The sequence below is a fragment of the Chlorocebus sabaeus genome, chromosome 5, assembly GCF_047675955.1.
Source record: "Chlorocebus sabaeus isolate Y175 chromosome 5, mChlSab1.0.hap1, whole genome shotgun sequence".
Taxonomy (NCBI): Eukaryota; Metazoa; Chordata; class Mammalia; order Primates; family Cercopithecidae; genus Chlorocebus; species Chlorocebus sabaeus.
Window position 1 is genome coordinate 51,339,999 of NC_132908.1, and position 22,114 is coordinate 51,362,112.

Here is a 22,114-nt window from a genome sequence, read left to right on the forward strand (position 1 = left end):
CAGCATAGAAGTGCCAGGCAAATTTCAATGCCCGTTGGAGCCCTGCCCTAGGCAGCTCTGCAACCAAGAAATAAATCTAGCCCAGTAGTAGGAGGCTTTGTGTTGCCGGGAGTGGTTAGTTTTGATGTGTCTGATCTCGACACTGCTCCTGGAATTATTTATGTCTGAAATGATGAAAATTCCCTCCCCACATAAGAAGTGTTGGGGAAGTGGCCAAAATACCAGCCTGCCTCCCTGGGTCGTGTGGATTACTGCTGTCACGGGCATGTTTCGCGCCCCCATCCATCTTCAGGCCAGACTCCCCAGCTCATGCCTGTCAGGACGGGGCACTGACCCCTGCTGTGGGCGAGGTTCCAGGCTTTGGGCACCATGTGGGCCTGAACACAGCTTGTGAGCAAGTGCTTTTAATAAGCATCAAGTTCCAGAGCCTCTTTTTCTTTCTGGCCTCCTTCTCAGCATCTCAAGACAGCCGACCTCCGGCTCCCACTGAGTGTGGGATATGGTTTCCTACCTAAGTACACACTTGCCTCGGGATGGGGTATGTCCTGAGGCTGTGGGGGTCATGTACACGTAGGTTTTGTGTTACTGTGTTCTACATTGTCCAGTTTCAGGATCCTCATTTCCTGGGAAATCCAACTCAAGGAAAAGTCTGGGTGGAGGCTTGTCTCAGATCCCACCCCCTGCTGTCTTGAGCATTGCCACGTGCTTTCTAGTCTTACTGCATCAGTCCACTCCTCTGTAAAGTGGGACACTAATATCTGCTCTAAATATTTACTGTGTGTTTTTTTAGGGATGGCATATAAAATTCAAATTAAAGAATGAATGCAAAATTGTATTCCATCAAGAATGATGATGATGATTATTACTACTTTTGAGACAGAGTCTCATTCTGTCACCCAGGCTGGAGTGCAGTGGCAAGATCATAGTTCACCGCAGTCTTTAACTCCTGGGCTTGAGTAATCCCCCCACCCCAGCCTCTCAAGTAGCTGGGACCACAGGTACACACCCTCATGCCTGGCTAACTTATTACACCCAGTTTTTGTAGAGATGAGGGTCTCGTTATATTGCTCAGGGTGGTCTCGAACTCTTGGCCTCAAGTCATCCTCCCACCTTACCTTGTCCTCCCAAAGTGAGAGCCCAGGAGTTGAGACCAGCCTGGGCAAGATGGAAAAACCTGATCTCTACAAAAAATATAAAAAAATTAGCCAGGTGTGGTGGTGCATGCCTGTAATCCCAGCTACTTGGAGACTGAGGAAGGAGAGTTGCTTGAATCCGGGAGGCAGAGGTTGCAGTGAGCCGAGATTGTACCACTGCACTCCAGCCTGGGCAACAAAGTGAGACTCCATCTCAAACAAAACAAAACAAAACAAAACAAAACAAAACAAAACAAAACAAAACACTAGAGTGTCTAATGCAGAGCCAGGCCCATCATAGGTGTTCAATAAATGTTTGGAGAATGAATGAATAAATGGAAGGGGAAATTTGCCTGTTGGTAAATCTGTGCATGTAATAATAACTATAATTAATCAACACTTACTATGTGCTAGGCACTCAGCTGAGGATTTTACAAAACCACATCATTTATTCCTCACTGGTAGTAAATGGTCCTATTTCCATTTTATAGATGACAAAATAGCAGCTCAGTGAGGTTGACTTGCTTACCCAATATCTCCTGCTACGTAAGTCCTGGGGATGGGATTCTAACCCAGCCCTTTCTGGTTCCAGAGGCTACATTCTTAACCACTAGAGTAGATATTGTGCATGACAGCAGAGGCGCCAACTTAGAAAGTGACACCAAGGTCTTGTGCTGAAGTCACATGCTTCTCCCTGGGGCTAAAAGAGTTATTCCCCTGAGTCAAAGGCTGGTTTGTGAGAACATCAATATGCAGGGATTGAATGGGTAAATGAGCAGCTTTTTGTTCAGAGGAAGAGGAAAAGGAGTTGTGTGTGGACACGCCGGGGGCCATCGTGCTGGTGTGGACACTGGTCAGCCACATAGGCTCAGCCAGTGCATGCTCAGAGCTGTCCCAGGTCAACCAGGATGCTGAATGTGTTGGATTACAGAATGAAGCAGGATAAGCCACAAGAGTTAATTTCTTGGCCGGGCATGGCGGCTCATGGCTGTAATCCCAGCACTTTGGGAGGCCGAGGCAGCCGGATCACCTCAGGTCAGGAGTTTGAGACCAGCCTGGGCAACATGGTGAAACTCTGTCTCTACTAAAAATACAAAAATTAGCCAGGCATGGTGGTGCACACCTGTAATCCCAGCTACTCGGGAGGCTGAGGCAGGAGAATTGCTTGAACCCAGGATGCAGAAGTTGCAGTGAGACGAGATCGCACCGCTGCGCTCCAGCCTGGGCAACAGCGAGACTCCATCTCCAAAATAAAAAAGGATTAATTTCTTGCTGCCTCTCAAAATCAAGTAGATTTGGATTGAATAGGGCTTGTTGGCTTTTGTATCATTTCATTCTGCATCTCGGTTGGAAACAGTATGTTGTATGGTAAGGGTGGTGTTTGCATCTCCTCTCCTTCCGACTCTTGGCCTACTGGGGCCATTTGGCACCCCAAGTGGCCTGTCAGACCAGGAGATCCCTCACCAAGCTTTTGGGGCAATGGACTCCACAGGCTGAGTGGTCTCAACTCCCACCCTGTGGTCTATTATCCAGATGATGAAACAGTGGGAGCAGGCAGGGACAGGGACGATCATTTGAGGTTCCACCTTCTTCAGCTCTCTTCTGGCCTTTAGAGAATAATGGGCTTAACCTCAACCTCGTGAAGCCAGGTGTTTGCTCTAGAGAGAGCCCAGGGAGCTGCTCTCTGAACGTGGGTATTGTGGTGGTGCAGTTGGGGCTGGATTCAGGAGGAGACCGGACAGGCTTTTTCCACCCAGGAATGACGGCCCCACTCTGCCGGCGGGCACGCACTCTGTGTACTCTGCTGGCTGGCTGCTGTCTCGTTCTAATAAATTAAATCTGTTATATCATCACTGTTATATTCCTGAGACAAGCACTTCCAAGGCAGATTAGAAAGGAACTTAAGGGGATTAAAAGCTTCTCTTAGTGAAAAACAATGTTTCAGATGGGAAATCCATTTACCAATATGAATTTCAGCAGAAATGCATGTTTTCTTTAATGCATTGCTACTGCTCAAAGAAACTGGGATTTCCCCCCATGCCTGCCGTCCTCTGTTTTGCATAAGTTATAATGCAGATTCTGTTGAGCGTGGCAAACCTCTCAGGGAGATTGATGGCTTCCATAAAGTTGCACGAAAACATTTCTCCTTTGTTCACAAGGGAAAAGAAAAGTGTCTAATGGATTTAGAGTATTAAAAGAGTGTTGGCTTGTACTGTAAACCAGGGGAAGTCTAGGAGTAAATACCAGACACCAGAGGAAATAGATTAATTGGAAATAGAAACAGTCAATTCTCAGTTATCTGCGTGTGGCTTATCTGCAATAAGTTAAAAAAATAATAAAAAGGAAAGAATGCCAGTGTTTCAGCTCCCCTGCCTGGCTGTCTATCGCCGTGTGCTCAGGGAATTGAAAGCCATTTTAATAACTTGGATCCAATATAATTTGGAAGGTACTTCTGCTGCTAGTCATATTTTTAAAAATCACAGAAGGCAGTCCAAAGAATATGTAATTAATTTTTTTCCTATTATTCACAGATTGGGATGCATTAACTTAAGATCATGAGCTAGTTCCCAAAAGCCAACATGGAGCTCCTACTTAAGAGGGACTTAAAAGTTTGGGAACCTGTTGTCAGCCCCCAACACTCACTTGCAGGGGTTCAGAGAGAAGATTTCTCCAGGAGATGGGTGGTACCCAGAAAGCCTCTGTTTAGATCCATGTAAGTCAGAACCTGGGCAGAGAGAAAGGCCAGGTGCTGGCTGTTGGATCTGGCCACTGTTGGTTTGTTCTAGGTGATTCTCAGGAATCCTAGGGGTGCCGTGTCAAACTCTGCTTCCCACTGCACTCTGTGGAGCTGGGTATCTGTGAACATGGGTTCTTTGCCTTGGTCGTGCTGTAGAAAATCCCTCCCTGACACTTTATATGACTGCTCAGAGTGGTGGAGACAGCTCTTTTGGTGACCGAGGAACAGACGCCCACTCGTGACAAGTCAGGTGAGAGGAAGGTTTGTGGTAGACATATGACTTTCACGGGAAGGAGCAGAGATGGGCCAGGATGTTGTGGACTAAAGATGGCTTTCTTCCTTCCTCCCTCTGTTCCTTCCTTCCTTCCTTCCTTCCTTCCTTCCTTCCTTCCTTCCTTCCTTCCTTCCTTCCTTCCTTCCTTCTTTTCCCTCCCTTCCTTTTTCCCTCCTTCCCTCCCTCCCTCCCTCCCTCCCTCCCTCCCTCCCTTCCTTCCTTCCTTCCTTCCTTCCTTCCTTCCTTCCTTCCTTCCTTCCTTCCTTCCTTCCTTCCTTCCTTTCCTCCTTCCTTCTTTCCTCCCTCCCTCCCTCCCTCTATCCCTCCCTCCCTCCCTTGCTCCTTCCTTCCTTCCACAGGAAAGTTCCCTCGTCCGTCCTCCTCGTAGGGTGTGTGATGGGAGTGTGGCTTGCTTCTTCAGTGCCCAGACCTCTAGGGGAGCAAGTAGCTAGGCAGGTTATAGGGTTCTGACCCCATGGCAGTGTCTGGGGCGAATATTTAGAGCTGAAGCCACAGTGGGCTGCGTTACAGGGTGCTCTTTTTAGTTTAGCCTTCTATAGGCAACTTATAGTAGTCAGCTCAATTAGACCCCTGCCTTATCGCAAGGACAGGGTTTTCTGTAACATGGGGTTTCTTGCCTTTGTGGACTGGAAGAATCAGATCACATGTGGGCTTGGAGAATTAGTGCAAGGTTTTATTGAGTGGAAGTAGCTCTCAGCAGATGGGGTAGCCGGAAGGGAGGTGGGTTTTCCCTGGAGTCGGGCTGCTCAGTGGCCTGGGCTCTCCTCCGACGGCCCCAGCCAAACTCTGAGTCGTTTTGCCAGTCAATGGCCTGCCAGCGACTGTCAGTGTGCTCTTCCACAGGTGCACTCCTCTCCACGTCCAGCCACTTGTGTCTCGGCCTGTTAGGGTCTCAGAGTTTTTATAGGCACGGGGGGTGGGGGGGTGGGGGGGGTGGGGCATGGCAGGCCATGGCGGTTTTGGGAAATGCAGCATTTAGACAGGAAAACAGAAATGCCTGTCCTCACCTAGGTCTGTGGGCAGAGGTCCAGGGTGAAGTCCTAGCCAGGGACCACACCCTTCCCTACCCAGCACTTCCCTACCCCTCTTCCCTTTCATTTCCTTCCTTCCCCCTTTTCCCCCTCCCTCCCTCCTCCTCCCTCCCTCTCTCCTTTCCTTTCCTTCCTTCCTTCCTTCCTTCCTTCCTTCCTTCCTTCCTTCCTTCCTTCCTTCCTTCCTTCGTTCCTTCTTTCCTTCCTCCCTTTCTTCTCCTAGTTCCTTTCTGCCTTTCTCTTGCCTCCTTTTTTTTTTTTTGACTGAGGGAGGCCAGAACAGAGTCTCTCTAAGTTCCCCGGCCTCCGCTGCACATTTATCTGCTCCAGCTTCTTTAGGAGGCGAGCATGAGCCCTCACGCCTGAAGCCAAGATGTTCCTTTCGCAAAGCTCCCCAGCCTTGGCTAAGAGGCCCCATATTTCACCACGTAAGAACTTCCATTTTGTCTGCACTGTGCTGCTCCCACATCTGGAAGAGGGCTTTGCCTCTTAAAAGGAGAGGCTGAACTCCAGGAGTTAACTTTCCTAATTCTCAGCCCTAATAAATAACAATATTTGCCCACGGTTATTGGGTGTAAACTAGGTGCCAGGCCACTGCGTTAAGCGCTTTGCCCAGAACATCTTGTTAAAGAGTCTTGGCAACTGTAAGAATAAGGTGCCATCACTGTCCCAGTTCACAGCTGGCAAAAACGAGGCTCCAAGAAGTTAAAGAATTTGCCTAAGGTCACACAGCTAGCACACGGAAAAGCAAGATTGGAACCCAGGTCTGCTGGCTCGAGAGTCCACACTTTTAATTGTCTTATTATATGGTCTTCATGATCTTCTAACCGGAGTTCTTGTGCGTGACTTTACAAAAGGTTGTTTTTTTGCAAGAATCTTTCAGATTAAAAATGCCAGTCTACAGGCCATGAAGCCAGTTTTCTACATCTATATGGATGGAGGTGAAAATAGTAGATTAAAAAATAAATATTGTTAGCTGGTGCCTGGGGATTCTGAATAGCATCTGTGGGATTTCTTTACCTATGTTGCAGAGAATCCCTACCCCTCCTCACAGACATCATCACCGACTCTGCCCTCCTCCCCTGGGCCACCGCACATTTCAGGATCCTTCTAGAAAACCTGGTGCTAAAATGTTGCTCAATTTTAATTACACTTTCAAGCGCCTCGCTGTCAGCTGTCTTTCTGAAATTGTTTTAATTGAAGTTCCATGAATCCTGGCGAGTTCAGATGGAGTTCATCTCTGAGCCCATCCTGATTTCATTAAAGATTTGATCTTTCTTTTTTCGCCAATAAAACATTTATTATCGTTATCTGTTTTGTAACCATTTTCTTTCGCCAAAGTAGGGAAGAAAATCAACCTCATTTTCATGCCAATAAAACTAAGGAATCATCTGTTGATTTTTCTGCATGCGATAACAGTAACATTTAAAAAAACTAATAATTAATTATTTTTCTTTTATATGAAGGCAATCCTCATTCAAGAGGATTTTTTAAGCCTGCAGGTGAATATTTATTATTAAACCACACACAGGGCTTAAGAAAGAATCCCCTTCCTAAACACAGGTGTTTGTTTTTGTTTTTGTTTTTATTTTTGTTCTAGTTGAGGAGATGTCAGCGTTTTTTAACAACTGAAGCAGAGAGAGTTCTCAAACACTTGCCCCCACCATCTCCACTACCCCACCACCCTTACTACCCCCACCAGGAAGTAAATTATGGGAAAAATAAGTAAATTATGGGAAAAAACAGTTACAGAGGAAACGTATAATACAAAAGTAAAACGTTACCCAAAAGTAGTAATTTGTTGACCCCTGAGTGTTAATAATTAACAGTTAATTACTATTAAATCATCATTGCCCAGCCTTGGCTGGGATCACGATTTATGCTCAGGAGTCAGGTCTCAATTTGTGTTTGTGATTATCTGCTCTGGGACATTCTCAGCAAACTCGATACCTGTCTCCTGCTTGGTGGATTTGAGTCACAATGTTTTTGTTAAGATTTCAGCTGCAGCTCCTTCTAGATCTTTGTTTCATGTATGTAATATACTTAAAATGCACTAAATGACAGTTTATAATATCATTATCTACAGTTAAAGATATTATAACTTCAAAAATGAAAAGAAAGTGTAGCCATATGTGGAAATGGTCTATTTTGTGCCCTTTTAACCCTCTTCTCTCAATAGTTTCAACGGGACCAGACAGGCAACAGCACAAAAATCACAGGTCTGCAAAATCATTTTGCTCTTTTAGCCCACAGTTGTCATGAAAGGAAACTGGGTTATTTAGACAGTAAATAACAACGCGGACTAATTTATTTTTCTTTTCTTTTTTTTCTGTTATTTTGGTACTGAGTTTCAATATGTTATTACATGGTTTGATAATTCAAGGATGGTTCAGAAATCCCTGTTACTCTGCCACCGCCCCTCAATGCCCGCCCCCCGCCAGCCCCCAGTAACATGGAAGTTGATTTAAAACTTCACTCTGAACAGCCCTGGGGTTATTAGGAACAGTGTGGACCGAGTATGGATTAGGTTTAAAAGTAATAAAAAAGTAGACCTGTTGGTTAGGTGAAAAATTCACTATCAGATTCTTGAGTGTAGCGTTTCTTTTCATGTGCAAACGGCACTAAATGAGGCATTTAATTCAACAAATCCAAAGTTCTGATCCGCCAGAAATAGAGACTGGGTTAGTTCAATTTGTAACAAACGATCTCCGTATGATCAAAGTCCTGAGCGCTGATTTCAACATGCTGCTTAAATTAGTCTAACACCAAAGTCTTTGGCTCGGAGACAGTATTTGGAATGTCTTACCAGAGGAGAAATTCCTTCTCACACATGGTTCTAATATCATGCCATGCCAGCTTTGCTTTTTAATGGGCTGACAAGGAGGCGCAGTGCTAACTTTCTGACTCCAGAAAGTTCTTGTGCTGTCACCCGCAAACCAGCTAGGATAATTTTTCCTTGGCTTCCTTATTAAAGACTGAATGAAGGGATTGTGCGGCTTTCTTAATGTCACTTGGTCTGTTTGCCATAAATTCAGGCGCTCATGATGAAAGCTGCAGTTATATTTCGCTGGGAAATGGAATCAAGGAGAATGCACCCAGGTTCACAATAAATAACTACGCGTGAGTTATTAAGTGAATTTCATATACTAGGGCCTTATTACATCAGCAGTTTAGATAATGGCTTCTGAAAAACTGCATCTATGTCTTTTGCGGCCAAAGCTTGCGGGGGTGGAGTGGGGTCTCCAGAGGGCGCCGAGGTGGACAGACAGAGCCAGCTGGGGCGAGAATGGAAAAGGTGGTATTTGAAAAATAATATAATATTTACATTTTTGCATGCTGTTTGCCTTTTCAGCTCAGCAGGGAGACTAGCAGGCCTGTTGGCCAACATGACATGCATCACTGCAGGCTTCCTGCCTGCGATTGTTTGTTTTTTTGCAGAAGGAAGACTTGGGGTTGTTTAGACTATGAGCCTAATTTTAGAGGATGATAATTATGTTGCTTCTAAACCACATATTTTCCAGAATTTGCTGCCCCATGAAAATAACTCGCATGTGTGTCCAGCCTGGCTGGCAGCCAACCGGATGCCCAGGGCCTCAGTCTCTGTCATCCTGGGGTCCTCTCAGTGACTGGGACAGGGTCGCCTGGTGTGACGAAAAGGCCTTAGTTTTAGGAAACAGAAGAACTGGGTTTGGGCTCCCACTCCACCATCCTTTTAGGTCTTGGGGAGGGTCAGGTAACTTCTAGGGCAGTGCTTTTTAAAGGGTCTTGCTCTGCAGAACATCAGTGCTATGCAATGCTCTGCAGGATGCCAGGATCAAAAGTCGTTGGGAACCCTTGCCATTACCCTCTTTTTTCTTCATGATTCGCCATGCACATGGATTCATCCTCCATGTTGTCTTTAGCCTAGGCTTAGCCTACCCATCCATCCTCCAGGTCTCTGATTCTCAAATACACTCTTTTATTATGGTATAAATCACAAATATAGCCAAGGAACCAGTTACTTGAGAAGTAATTTGTGGATGTCGGTGTCCACTCAAGACTAACTCCATGAGATCAGGTGCGATTATCTGTCTTGTGATAAATCCCTAATGCTCGGCACAATGCTTGCCACGTCATAGATGAGGGGCGTCCAATCTTTTGGCTTCCCTGGGCCACACTGGAAGTAGAATTGTCTTGGGCCACACATAAAATACATGAACACTAATGAGAGCTCTCGAGCTGAAAACAACAACAAAAAAATCGCACACAAAAAATCTCACAATGTTTTAAGAAAGTTTACAGATTTGTGTTGGGCCACATTCAAAGCCATCTCGGGCCACATGCAGCCCATGGGCCACAGGTGGGACAAACTTGTAGTAAATACTCGATAATGATTTGAGAAACCACTGACTTAAGACAAAGTTCCTAAACTTCAGTGAACATTCAAATAAACTTTGGAGGGGGCATTTCTTCAAATGCAAGTTCTGATTCAACAGGTATGAACTGGGGACTAAGAGTTTGTATTTCTAATATTCTCCGATGTGATGCTGATATTTTTTCATTTGAATAGCAAGAAATTGAAGAGTTTAACTGTGAATAATCCTAAATATATCAAAATCTGTTTGCCTTTTTCTGGTGCAACACCTAGTAACGTCTATGAGCTGAACCTCAGTTTGTTCATTTGTAAAATGAACTAAATGGTCTTCAAGGACACTTGCAGCTTAAAACATTATAGCCTTTGGGTGCATTGCTTTGAAATTGTTGCTGAGGCAGCTCTGGGATGAGGATGAGGGGAGCTCCCCCAAGCATATCATCTCATGAGGTACACGGGCAATTTCTGAAGTCTACTGGGGGCCTTGTTTACTGGGGGCCTTGTTTACTGGGGACCTTAGGGATGTCCAAAAGGGGTGGGCTCAGTCTGACTGAGCTTTTTCAGGCTCAGCCAGGACTCTTAGGCAGCTAAGTGGTGGTCACAGCTGGGAAACTGCTCATTTTTAATTCTCTGAGCTTTGGTATGCACGGTTGGGGACATGAAACATTTCATGTATTCTAAACTCAGAATGATTCAGATGCAGGGAGATAGGGACAACACGAATGGAGCTGGCCCCAAAAGTATGACAGAGATAAGAAAAAAATAATTTATTAAAAATATACAAAGCACTCTTAAAATTGAACTGTGAGAAAACATAATGACTCAATTTAAAAATGGGCAAAAGGTTTGAACAAATACCTTACTAAAAAAAGAGATGCAGATGGCAAATAGGAGTAAGGAAAAATACTTGGCATCATGTGTCAGTAAGGAATTGCACATTAAAATAACAATGAGACACCACTACACATCTATGAGGAGGAGTAAAATCCAAAAACTGATGATACCAACTGCTGATTATGCAGCAACAGGAACTCTTATTCATTGCTAGTGGGAATGCAAATGGTGCAATCACTTTGGAAGACATTTTGGTAGTTTTTTTTTTTTTTCTTTTTTGAGACAGTATCTTGCTCTGTCACCCAGGCTGGAGTGCAGTGGTACAAACATGGCTCACAGTAGCCTTGACCTCCTGGGCTCAAGCCATCCTCCTGCCTCAGCCTCAAGTGTAGCTGGAACCACAGGTGTGTGGCTAACCAATAAGCCTGGCTAACTTTTTTTGATTTTTTGTAGAGCTAAGATCTCCTTTTGTTGCCCAGGCTGGTTTTGAACTCCTGGCCCCAAGAAATCCTCCTGCCTTGACCTCTCAAAGTACTGGGATTACAGGCATGAGTCACTGCACCTGGCATGGTAGTTTCTTATTAAGCTAAACCTAATCTGACTATATGATCCAGTAGTTCAACCCCTAAGGATTTTCCCAACTGACTTGAAGACACAGCTACACAAAAACCTTCATGCGAATGTTTATAGTAGCTTTATTCATAATTGCTCAAAACTGAAAGCAACCAGTATGTCCTTCAATAGGTGAATGAATGAATTAATTGTGGCATGCTCACACCACAGTTTTATTGTTTTCGGTAATAAAAATAAATGAATTAGCAAGCTTCCAAAAGACAATGCAAAATGAAAAAAGTCAATCTGAAGAAGCTACATATTGTGTGATTTCACCTATATGACATTCTGGAAAAGGTAAAAATAACAGAGACAGTAAAAAGATCAGTGGTTGCCAGGGATTCATGGTGAGGCAGGGGGATGATTGATGAGATGAAGCACAGTAGATTTTTTAGGTGAGGGAAACGATTCTGTATGTCATTGTAATGATGAATATGACGCATTTGTCAAAATCCACAGAACTTTACAGGGCAAAGAGTAAACCTTAATGTCTGCAAATTAAAAAATAATAACTTAAGAGGTTGGGGAATCCCAAGATGGAGTGCCGAATGTGACAAAGGAACCTAACTATATTACAAATGTATAAACCAACTTCACTGAAATAGATGGGAGAATAAGATGCTGGCTTAAGTAACTGAAAATGAGGGGAGTCTGTAAGACAAGGGAAACGTACATAAGCACTGTACTCTAGTTGATATAGTTGTTTCCTACAAAGGGAGAGGTTAGCAATTTGGAAATTACTAGACATGTGCATTGGAGCAGAACTACTAAGTAAACAATGGCAGAGGGTGGGAGCCAAGATTTTCATGGTTGGAGTGGTTGGTTACAGACACGGGTCTGAGGTTAAAATAAAGCCATATAGTAATGGTTTACAGTTAAGAGACATCACGGTGGACTCATGTTTAGCCTGATATGGAAACATATTTACATGTAGACATTTTTATACATATGTGTGTATTCATAGGTTAGTATACATACCTATGTCTTGTTGCACTGCCAGCTGAAAGGGCTTAGTAGTGATACCATATCTAGTTGTGATGTCCATGTCTAGTTCCCTGATCTTGGTTTATAATACCATTCTCCAATAAATGGAATCAGGCTTTAGCGAAATGGCGGATTCTAGGATTCTAGATCTGGGGCAACAAATCTATAAGTTGGAAGCATGCTATAGTGCTAGAAAGCAAGAAAGTGCTAAAAGCAAGACAAAACCAAACCCAAATCAAGCCATCAGACCAAACCCCCAATGTTGGGACTATGTCTGAGAGATACAGCACAAAGCTCCCAATGGCCAGAGCTAGAGCAATTTGAGCAATACAATAAAGTAGCATTGGGTTATACCTAAAGAATAAAATAAATACCCACAAGTTCATGATGATATAAATAAACAGTTGGGTAAACAAATAAATGGGGAAGAATACATCAATTTTCTGTGCAGAAGAATGCAAAATAATTTATGTAGATACCGCGCACTTAAAGAAGTTGAGGACAATTCTCCACTCCTTAAGTGTGGGCTGCACATAGTAACTTTCTTCCAAAGAGCACTGTGTGAAAAGTGAGAAAAGAAAGAATCACTTCACGATGGTACTTGAGCCAGATGATCAAGGTCAACATCAACAGTGGTAAGTCATGTTGGCAGTGTGGTCCCTTGATATGATGTGATGGGAATGACACTTTATCTCTGTCATCCTCCTCCCCAAAACACATCATCCCACTCTAACCATGAGAAAAATATCAGAAAAATTTCAGTTGAGAGACATTCTGCAAAAACCTGACTGGTCCTCTTCAAAATTGCCAAGGTCATCAAAAACAAGGAAGGCCTGAGAAATGGTCACAACTCAGAGGAGCCCAAGGAGACATGAGGACCAAATGTCATGTGGGGTCCTGGATGGGATCCTGAAACAGAAAATGACATTAGTTAATAATAATGTATTACTATTGGCTTATTAATTATGACACGTGTAACATATTAATGTTAAAGTGTTAATAACAGGGAAACTGGGTAGGGAATATGTGGGAATTCTTTATACTGTCATTACTGGTAGATGGTCTGGACTGCAAGTTGTCCAGGTTCTTGGCGTTTTGAACAAAGAATTGGACAAAATGCACAGCAAAGAAAGGAAAGAATGAAGCAATGAAAGCAGAGATTTCTTGAAAGTGAAAGTACACTCCACACTGTGGGAGTGGGCTGAGCAGCAGCTCAAGGGCCCCAAGTACAGAATCTTCTTGGGTCCAAGTACCCCCTAGAGGTTTCCCATTGGCCATGGGGTGAAGTGTAAGTGAAGTGGTGGCCTGCAATCAGTATCAGAATCAGTAGCCTCTAATCCTTTTGTTACTTAGTCAGGGAAAGTTGGGGTTTTCCTTTCAATTTAGTTCTAGGAAGTCAGCGTGAAATGGCGTTAGGCTCCCTACCTCCAGACCCTATTCTCCTGCCTCACTATCTTCATGATAACTCTGCAAATCTAAAAATAAAGTTTACTTAAAAATGTGTCTTCATCAAACAACAAGACTTGCCAGTTGGAATAGACTTGGGGAGAATGATGTTAGCTTAACCTGAGCACCAAGTATGTGTCAGGCACTGGGCAAGATTTGCTTTGCCCTGAGCAAGAGTTTTTTTAATCTTTACAAGAACTTTATAGGAAATGTAGTGTAATCCACCTTTTTTTGGATGTGGAAAGGAGTGGAAAGGTAGGAAAATTGTCCAAAGTCAGATAGCTATTATGGGAAGAATAGAATTCTACAAAGTCTGGAGTTCGAAATACACTTTTTGTGCATTTCCGCCAAAATACTCAATAAATTATGAACTCTCTGACCTCCACTCTCTTCACCAATTGTGTGGTGGACTGGGATGGGAGGGTGTTTCTGTCCAGTGTCTGAAAGAGTTAGCAGTGACTTTCAGCTGAATACCCTTGAGGTGGAGGCCTCGTGGTTGGACGTAGGGTGGTGTGGAGTCCACGGCATAGGGGAATAGCCAACCTTGAGGTGATTCCCAGACACATAGGAAGGGCCTTTCTGTTTTTATTACTTTGCACGGCCAGCGCAAGGTCACTGCATAAGCAGACTCTTCGGCAAGGGAGACCATTCAAGTGCTGCCTGCAGATAGGTGTGGCCAGAAAGTCTTAGGCCCCTCTTGCATGGCCACTGTTTCTCATGAAGTTTCACAAATTCTTTAATAGGGTGTTCAAGTCCTTCCTAATTAGAAACCCAAACTCTGCCTTTTGCTATCATTTCTCCCACCAGGTGCTGTGATCCTGCAGAGAGCGGGACTGGAATTATGCCTCTATGGGTGCCCTTCTATGATGTGTGTTTGTGCAGCTGCCTAGTAACGAACGTGTGCTGCTGCTGATCCCAGTGCCCACACAGCCACTCTAGCCCTGCTGGTTTTCCTCCAGTAGGAATATTTGCAGTCAGACTGGGTTTGTATCCCAGCTCTGCAGTTTACAAGTTGAGTAACAGGGAAAGCTACGTAATCTCTTGGAACCTCAGTTTGCTCATCTGTAAGATGGAGCCAACGACAGTCTCAATCCTTTAGGTGGTGGGAGAGTTAGGTGACACAGTACATTAGTGCATGGCTAGAACAGGTGCTCAATAAATGCAAACATTACTATAATAGCATTATTATTCCTAAATAACTCTGCCTCCTCTATCTGACTCTCTTTCCATTTTGAAGGGCCATTTCTTCTCATCTTCACTCAGCCAAATCCTTCCCTAAGTTGGGCCTTTTTAACTTGTGTTCTCTGCTTTGTCTACACATTGTAGGGGCTTCAGGGACTATGGATGACTCCACTGAGAATGAGGATAAGATGCTGGGCTACAAATGAGGTAAGTGGTAAATGAGGTAAGGGGAGGAATGTTCTCCAGCAGCTTGAGGGAAGGATGGAGGTGTAGTTTTGCTGCTAAGGTAGAGAACTGCTTTCCCCCTGATTTCTAGCGCCAGAGGGGGCTGCCCTGGGCATGAGTCACAGCTGTCGGCATGGGGACAGTGCTTCCCACCAATGGCTGCTGGTGTGGGTCCCTGCCTGCCAGCCTGTCTGCTTGCACTGTAGCACAGAGCCTAAGAGACTTCCTCCTGCCTGCATGGGGTGACACTCATGAAGCTTTCTCGCCCCAGGTCTCTGTCTCATCTTCCCTGTCTTCACAGTGGTGGCTGCTGTCTGAGGGACAGAGGGTTACCCATATGGTATTCCTAGAATTCCACTAGGAGCAACCCTGGAGCCCATTTCTGAAAACGGGCAGGAGCTACATGGAAGGGGCTGTCCCGCTCCATTCAGGCTGCTACACTTTCGGGCCATGACCATATCTCCACTTCAAGCCCTGTGTTCTGACAACTGCATCATCATTTGTGAAATAACCGCAACAGGAGTTGGTAATTTTCCTTTTCAAAATGTTCTTCTTTAGGAAAAAAAGGTAATTTTAGGGGAATCACCTTAATGAATGCATGAAAAAAGTTTAATGGCCAATGAACCTAAAAATCTTGGCCCATTCCCCAGGCCACACAGACCTTTACTCCGTGAAATTTACTCAGTGGGTGAGAAACCAGAAGACCACGACAAGGAGATCTCTGTATTGCTTAACCTACTTGAATTTGGAAATAGATACTTACGTTTCTGTGGCCCTCTTAATAATGATGATGGTAATGATGAGAATAATAATAATAAATAATGTTAAGGAGTAAATGCCTTCCTCTTTTTTTTTTTTTTTATGGTGGGGGAGAATTCCAGAGCAACAGATTTTTCAATGCCTTTCAATCCTCTCTCAGGAGAAAGAGTTCAGAGACACTCTCGGTCAGATAATGCTTCTCCTCTCCTTAAAATATCCACTCAGATGGCGTTTAAGTGTCTTTGTTCCCTCTACTCAAGTTGCAAGAGATACATGTCATTTCAAGAAGTATGGAACTAATTGAGGAATATGTCCAGCTCTTGTAGAGGTGAACAGGGCAGATAAATAAAAACTCCATTGCACATAAATCTTTGCTCCCAACATCAAAGAAGCAGGATCCTGCTAAGTGTATTTGTATAATGCAGTAATTTATGCAAAAAGCAGCTTTGATAAATGTCCCCTAATTTATTGTCATGTATCTCAAATCAAAGTCAAACATTTATAGCCTGAGCCTGAAGGAAGCCAGGCCTCAGAGAGCCAAAGGGGTTTGAAGTAGGTAAAGCTATGTTGGGCAAAAGGTTAAACAGGATCTGGTTTGAATGTTATGAACTTTCTACCAATATGGTGAAAGAAAGAGGGGACTAGTTTGGCTCCTAAAAACAAAGCGAGGCAGAACTCTCATACATTTTTCTTCCCAGTACAGACATGATCCATGCACTGAAATGGTCTTAAGGGAACAGAACAAAGGGATGCCCTATATCCTTTTATAGATAATGGTAATAAGACAAATAATAATAAGAGCCAACGTTGATTGGATTCTTAAATATAGGTCAAGCTTCATGCTAAGCATTTTACATTTATTATCTTATCACTTCTCAACACAACCCAATGAAGGGATAATCCTACCATCCTCATTTTATAACTGGGGAAACTGAGGCAGCACATGGAATGTGGAGTCACAAGACCCAGGAGGCTGTGTAGCCATGTGTTACTGAGCACTGAGCCATAGACCCTTTTTTCTATTTGAGTTACTCATTTCTTTTATGATTATTTGTTCCAAGGTGGGTATTGTTCCACAGATGGATGGGAATCATTATGAGTGGGGAAAATCCCCAAAGGTAAAGGCCTAGGTTTTATCATTAGGAACACCTTGATTCAAATTCCCTCTCTACCAATTTCCAGGTGTGTAATTCTGGGTGAATCCTTAACACCTCTAAGCCTTGAAATACCCATCTATTGAATGGATCAAATATTGTCTACTTACGCGGTTGTCACGAGGATTAAATGAGACAACACCTGCTAAATACATGGCAAGCGTTCAATCCATGGATGTTGTCATTGCTGTGCAATTCTCTTTTATTGGCAACAGTTCCTCATTATGGCCCCAGAGTATAAAAGAGCCTAGGGTTCCCCAAGCTAAACTCCAGGGAGCAGCTACACTCCTAAGATGCTGGGAAGTTGAACAAGCTTTTGTAAGATGGTCATTTTGATTTTCAGTCTGAAGGGCTCTGTTTGCCTACAATCCCTATAAAATCAACTTACAACTCCAGTAGTGGCATAGCCATAGACAGCAGCTGTTTAAAAGATTTTACCGCCCATCTGGTGGCTTGGCGTGGCCTCCAGGCTGGTTCCAGGAGAAAGGGCTTTGCTCTCTGATTCCACCAGCTGGTAACTGGTATTGCAAACCCACAGTCAGCTCTCAGCCTTCTGGTTAATAAAACTGAGAAAGGAACGAACTTGTAAAGGGCAGGATTTTTTCCCTACCCAGGGGTTTAGCCTCCGAGGCCTGGATCATGATGCTGGGCTGGTTTCTAGCCAAGACGAGGCCCTTGGCAGTTGCAAATCTCATGGTTCAGGGTGTGTGTGGGTTGGGAGGAGGTTAAGGATGTGTTTGCCATCGACTTGTTGGCTTTGTTCAGTTCCGGTTGCCATGGACGGCATGGGAGGGCAAGGCTTTTCCCACCCAGATGGTGGCTGGGAAGTTTCACCACTTGACTTTTGAAACATGCTAACAAAGAACTTCCTGTCGGCCAGGCACGGTGGCTCACGCCTGTAATCCCAGCACTTTGGGAGGCTGAGGTGGGTGGATCACGAGGTCAGGAGATGAAGACCATCCTGGCCCACATGGTGAAACCTTGTCTTTACTAAAAATACAAAAATTAGCTGGGCATGGTGGTGCGTTCCTGTAGTCCCAGCTACTCAGGAGGCTGAGGTAGGAGAATCGCTTGAACCTGGGAGGCAGAAGTTGTAGTGAGCTGAGATCACGCCACTGCACTCCAGTCTGGGCGACAGAGTGAGACTCCATCAGAAAAAAAAAAAAAAGAACTTCCTGTCCGTTTTTACCTTCATCCAGAGTGGGAAAATATTTTCTGTCCTTTCACATAGAATCTGGGCCTTTATAGTTTAGCCCAGAACATATGCTGTAGGGAGTCCTCACCTTGAGAGAGCAGCAGAATTGAAAGAATCTGATTCTTGAGTTTGAATCCCAGGAATACCACTTCCTGGTTTTATAAACCTTGGGTCTGTTCCTTGACTGCTCAGAACTCTAGCTTCCTCATCTGTAAAATGGAAATGAATACTAACAGCCATCTAACAGGGTTGTTTAACACATGAGATGAGCAACCTACTGTATTGCTCAGGGGAGAGTTGACACGATAAATGTTTCTTTCTTGGCCTCAGTTTCTATAAAGCACTGGGTAGTTGTGCTGTGAGAATTCATTGATACCATGGTTGCAAAACACTTCACTCAAACACCAGAGTATCCCCCCCAGTTTCCACGTCATCCCTCTATCCCACTGTAAACTGGTGGAACTGGGTACTTCAAACCAAAATCAAATACCAAAATCCACATTTCTTCTTCCCCAGTTCTGGCGATCTGGGTAAAAGTCCCATCTTAAAACCAGAGACTTTTTAAAGGCAGTTAAAGAAAGGGTGGTGATATGGTTTGGCTGTGTGCCCACCCAGATCTCATCCTGAATTGTAACTCCTATAATCCCTACGTGTCGTGGGAGGAACCTGGTGGGACTTCATTGAATCATGAGGACAGGCTTTTCCAGTGCTGTTTTTATGATGGTGAATAAGTCTCACAAGATCTGATGGTTTTATAAAGGACAGCTCCTTTGCACATGCTCTCTCGCCTGCCACTATGTAAGATGTGCCTTTGCTTCTCCCTCATCTTCTGGCATGATTATGAGGCCTCCCCAGCCATGTGGAACTGTGAGTCCGTTAAACCTCTTTTTCTCCACAAATTACCTAGTCTTGGGTATTTCTTCATAGCAGTATAAAAATGGACTAATAGAGGCGGCCAGTTCTTTCTTGAAGAGGGATCCAGGCATCACATCTCCATTTTGACCCTCTCCTGGTGGAGAGGATGTAATGCTTTACCAAGGGCATTGGATAAGAGTCCCTGGGGCCTCTGTTAGAGGCCAGTTCCTGGGAAGTTGCCATTGGGCACCAGCTACCCTTGTCCACAGAGTCGCCATGTCAGACTTCCAAGGGGAACAGAGAGAGGACTTCCTTCTCTTTGCTAGTGGTCCTGGGAGATTCCCAGCCAAGAGGAGAGGACAGATCCCTCCCAGCAAGTGCACCAGGGCTCAAAGAATCCTTCAAAGCCACACGAAAGCAAGCGCCAGTGAAACCTGGGTATCCGCTCCCACACTACAAGCTGCCCAGAAAGCCCTATTTCGATCTCAATCTGTACCAGTGTTCTCTCACTCTTTCTGGCTCCCAACTCCACCTCCAACTAGATCCCAGAAAATTGCCACCACTGGGCCCTCTGCCAAGGTTTGAAGGAATATGTACCATGTCCTGGGGGCCAGCAGGGGGAAATGAGCCACTCCATTTCCAGTTGCACGTCATGTACTGATAGCCACCGTATGTGGATTTTGCCGACGATCTTCATGTTTGTGTCTCCACTTGCCTCTGGGCAGTGAGCAGACCAGTCTAATTAGAAGAAATGGAAGAGTGTTTGTTTTTATTGCATTGTTTTCTTCCTTTCTTTTTTTGCTTTTGGTTACACTCTTAAGTTCTCTCAGCTGCTTGGAAAGCGTCCTTTGTCTAAACTATACCATGCTTTTGTGCAAATTAGAAAATGATGCCCCACTCCAGGCAGACACATAGCTTCTCAAGCGAATAGTGGTGTCCTTTCCCTTGGCAGGTGCCTCCCTGTAATAGGTACACTGCTTGGTAACTGCAGCACAGGCTGGATTTTAGTCCTTGCTCATCCCTCAGAAGGGCCTTTTGCAGTGTGTGACATACACATCTGTCTGTGGCTGCCCTGTTCCTGGGCTCCCCTTCTCCTCTGCCATCCCAGTGGTTTCAAAGCTGTTGTCCTCTGTGGTGTGAAGGCTTTCTCTCTCATTACCCTTCTGAAAGCTCTTCATAATGTGACTATACTCAGAAGTAATACCCTGAAAGGGGTCCTGGAGATGGGAAGAGTCACACAGACGGGTTTGGGGTTTGGGAGCAGGAATGGGACCCACTTGGAACCAGTTTTCTCGAGTGTCTAGAAGGTGGGGTAAGAGGAGGAAGAGGTGCAGGAGAAAGTGCAGCCTGAACAGTGTCTGCTGAGGCTGGCTCCATGGTGTGATTCCCAGGCCTTGCCCACCTCAAAAGAACTTCTCTAGCTATCTACCATGGCATTCCGGGTGGGGCTGGCTTCATGGGAAGGAGACCTGTGTGGTTGCATGGAAGGGTCCTGCTCTTGGTCTAACGCTTTGCTGTCATCATCTTGAAATTTAGAATACTTTTGAAGAAGGGGCCTTGCATTTTCATTTTGCACTGGGCTCTGCCAATTATGTAGCTGGTCCTGTTCTCGGTTCTTATCAGTCTTTTTGGGGAGTTGTTTTCCTGCGGGTATGTTTGTTACCTACACCTGCATTCAACATGTCTTTGTGGTGCACTTGCTGCGTGGCAGGTGCTAGAGATACAGCAATGAGAAAAGCAAGGAAGGTCCTGGCTCTTAGGAAGCTCATAGGCTGCAGGTGCACAAGGGAAAAAGCATCAATGTCAAATAAGCAAATGGGACAGTGTCAGAGGCTGAGGAGTCATGAAGGATGAAGAGCGGAATAACCTGGAAAGGGCTTAGAGTGCGGCTCCTTTGGACGAGGCCATCAGAGCAGGCCTCTTTGAGAAATGACATTTGAGCTGACATCCCAATCATGAAATAAGAACCAGCCACGCCATAGTGGGAGGCAGGGGAAGTGGGACCAGCATCCCAAGTGGAAATAACAGTGAGTACTAAGGCCCTAAGGTGGGACAGATCTCTGCTGCTTGGGGGCTGAAGGCACAGAAATGGGTTTGGATTTTAAACACAAGAGAACAGTAGTAAGTAAACAGCACTAGTAAGAGCAGTAAGAACTACCTTTGTTAAGTGGTTACTCTGTTCCAGGCATTCTACAAACATTCATTTTTCTGATCAGCCATATAAGATGTAAGATATGTTTTATACCCATTTTCCAGATGAGAAAACCGATATCCAATGGCCCAAAGTCAACCAACCCGTCCATAAGAGAGCTGTGATTAGAACTCATATCTATCTGATTCCAACAACACTGCTCACCCCTCTGCATGAGCAGTCTTGGTCCCACGTTGTAACCTGGCTGCCTGAGGGTGGGGCTCTCCGCTGGGGTGATGGCTCCCTCCCTCAATGTCTTATGTCCCATTTTGGGCTGAGGGACTTCTGAACACCAGCCCTGGAGTAGATAGATGAAGCAGTCTTTCGTCACGTTCACTGGTGATCGTGATGAAATTTTATCCCATGATCACTTAAACAAAGCCAGCTGGAAGTAGCTGTTGAGGAGACACAAACAAGAATTTGGTCCAAGATATCTTTGTTTAACACCATATTTTGGCTGTGCCCAGCTTCAAGTCCAGAAGAAAGGGAGAGACCAAAACATTAATTAGTTGTGATGGAAACTCTGTGTTTAAATGCATGCCTTCCTTTAGCCCAGTGGTTTAGAAAGGGTGAGTTGACTTGTATCTTACGGACAAGCTCCAAAACCTCCTGGTCTATGTATCTATGTTCCTGCCTCAACTGAATTTTAGAACCAACGTGGGCAGGGCATGATTCTAAGCACTGCTGCAGGTGCAAACACAGATGCCTTCAAAGTCCTTTTAGTTTTGAAGGGGCTAGATGGGGCGGGATGGGGTGAGCGTGTAAGGCAGAATGCTAGTGCCATAAGGTGTGTAAAAGACAAAGCATGGAGGTTTTAGGGAAGGAAAAGTTGAATCCACAGTGGAATTCATTCATACATGCAATATACGTACATATATATACATGTATCTATATATATTCATCTGTGTATATCTATATACCTATATATACACTGTGTGCCTACTATGTGCCTGGCACTGGGAATTCAACAAAATGGTCAAGGTCAAGGATCCCTGTCCTCACAGATCTCACATTTCAGAAAGTGAAAAAGACAATAAATAAGTAAACAGATGAACAACCACCATCATTTCAGACTGGGAAGGAAACAAGGAAGGCGACAGGATGTGACTAGGACATGGTGGGGACAAGGT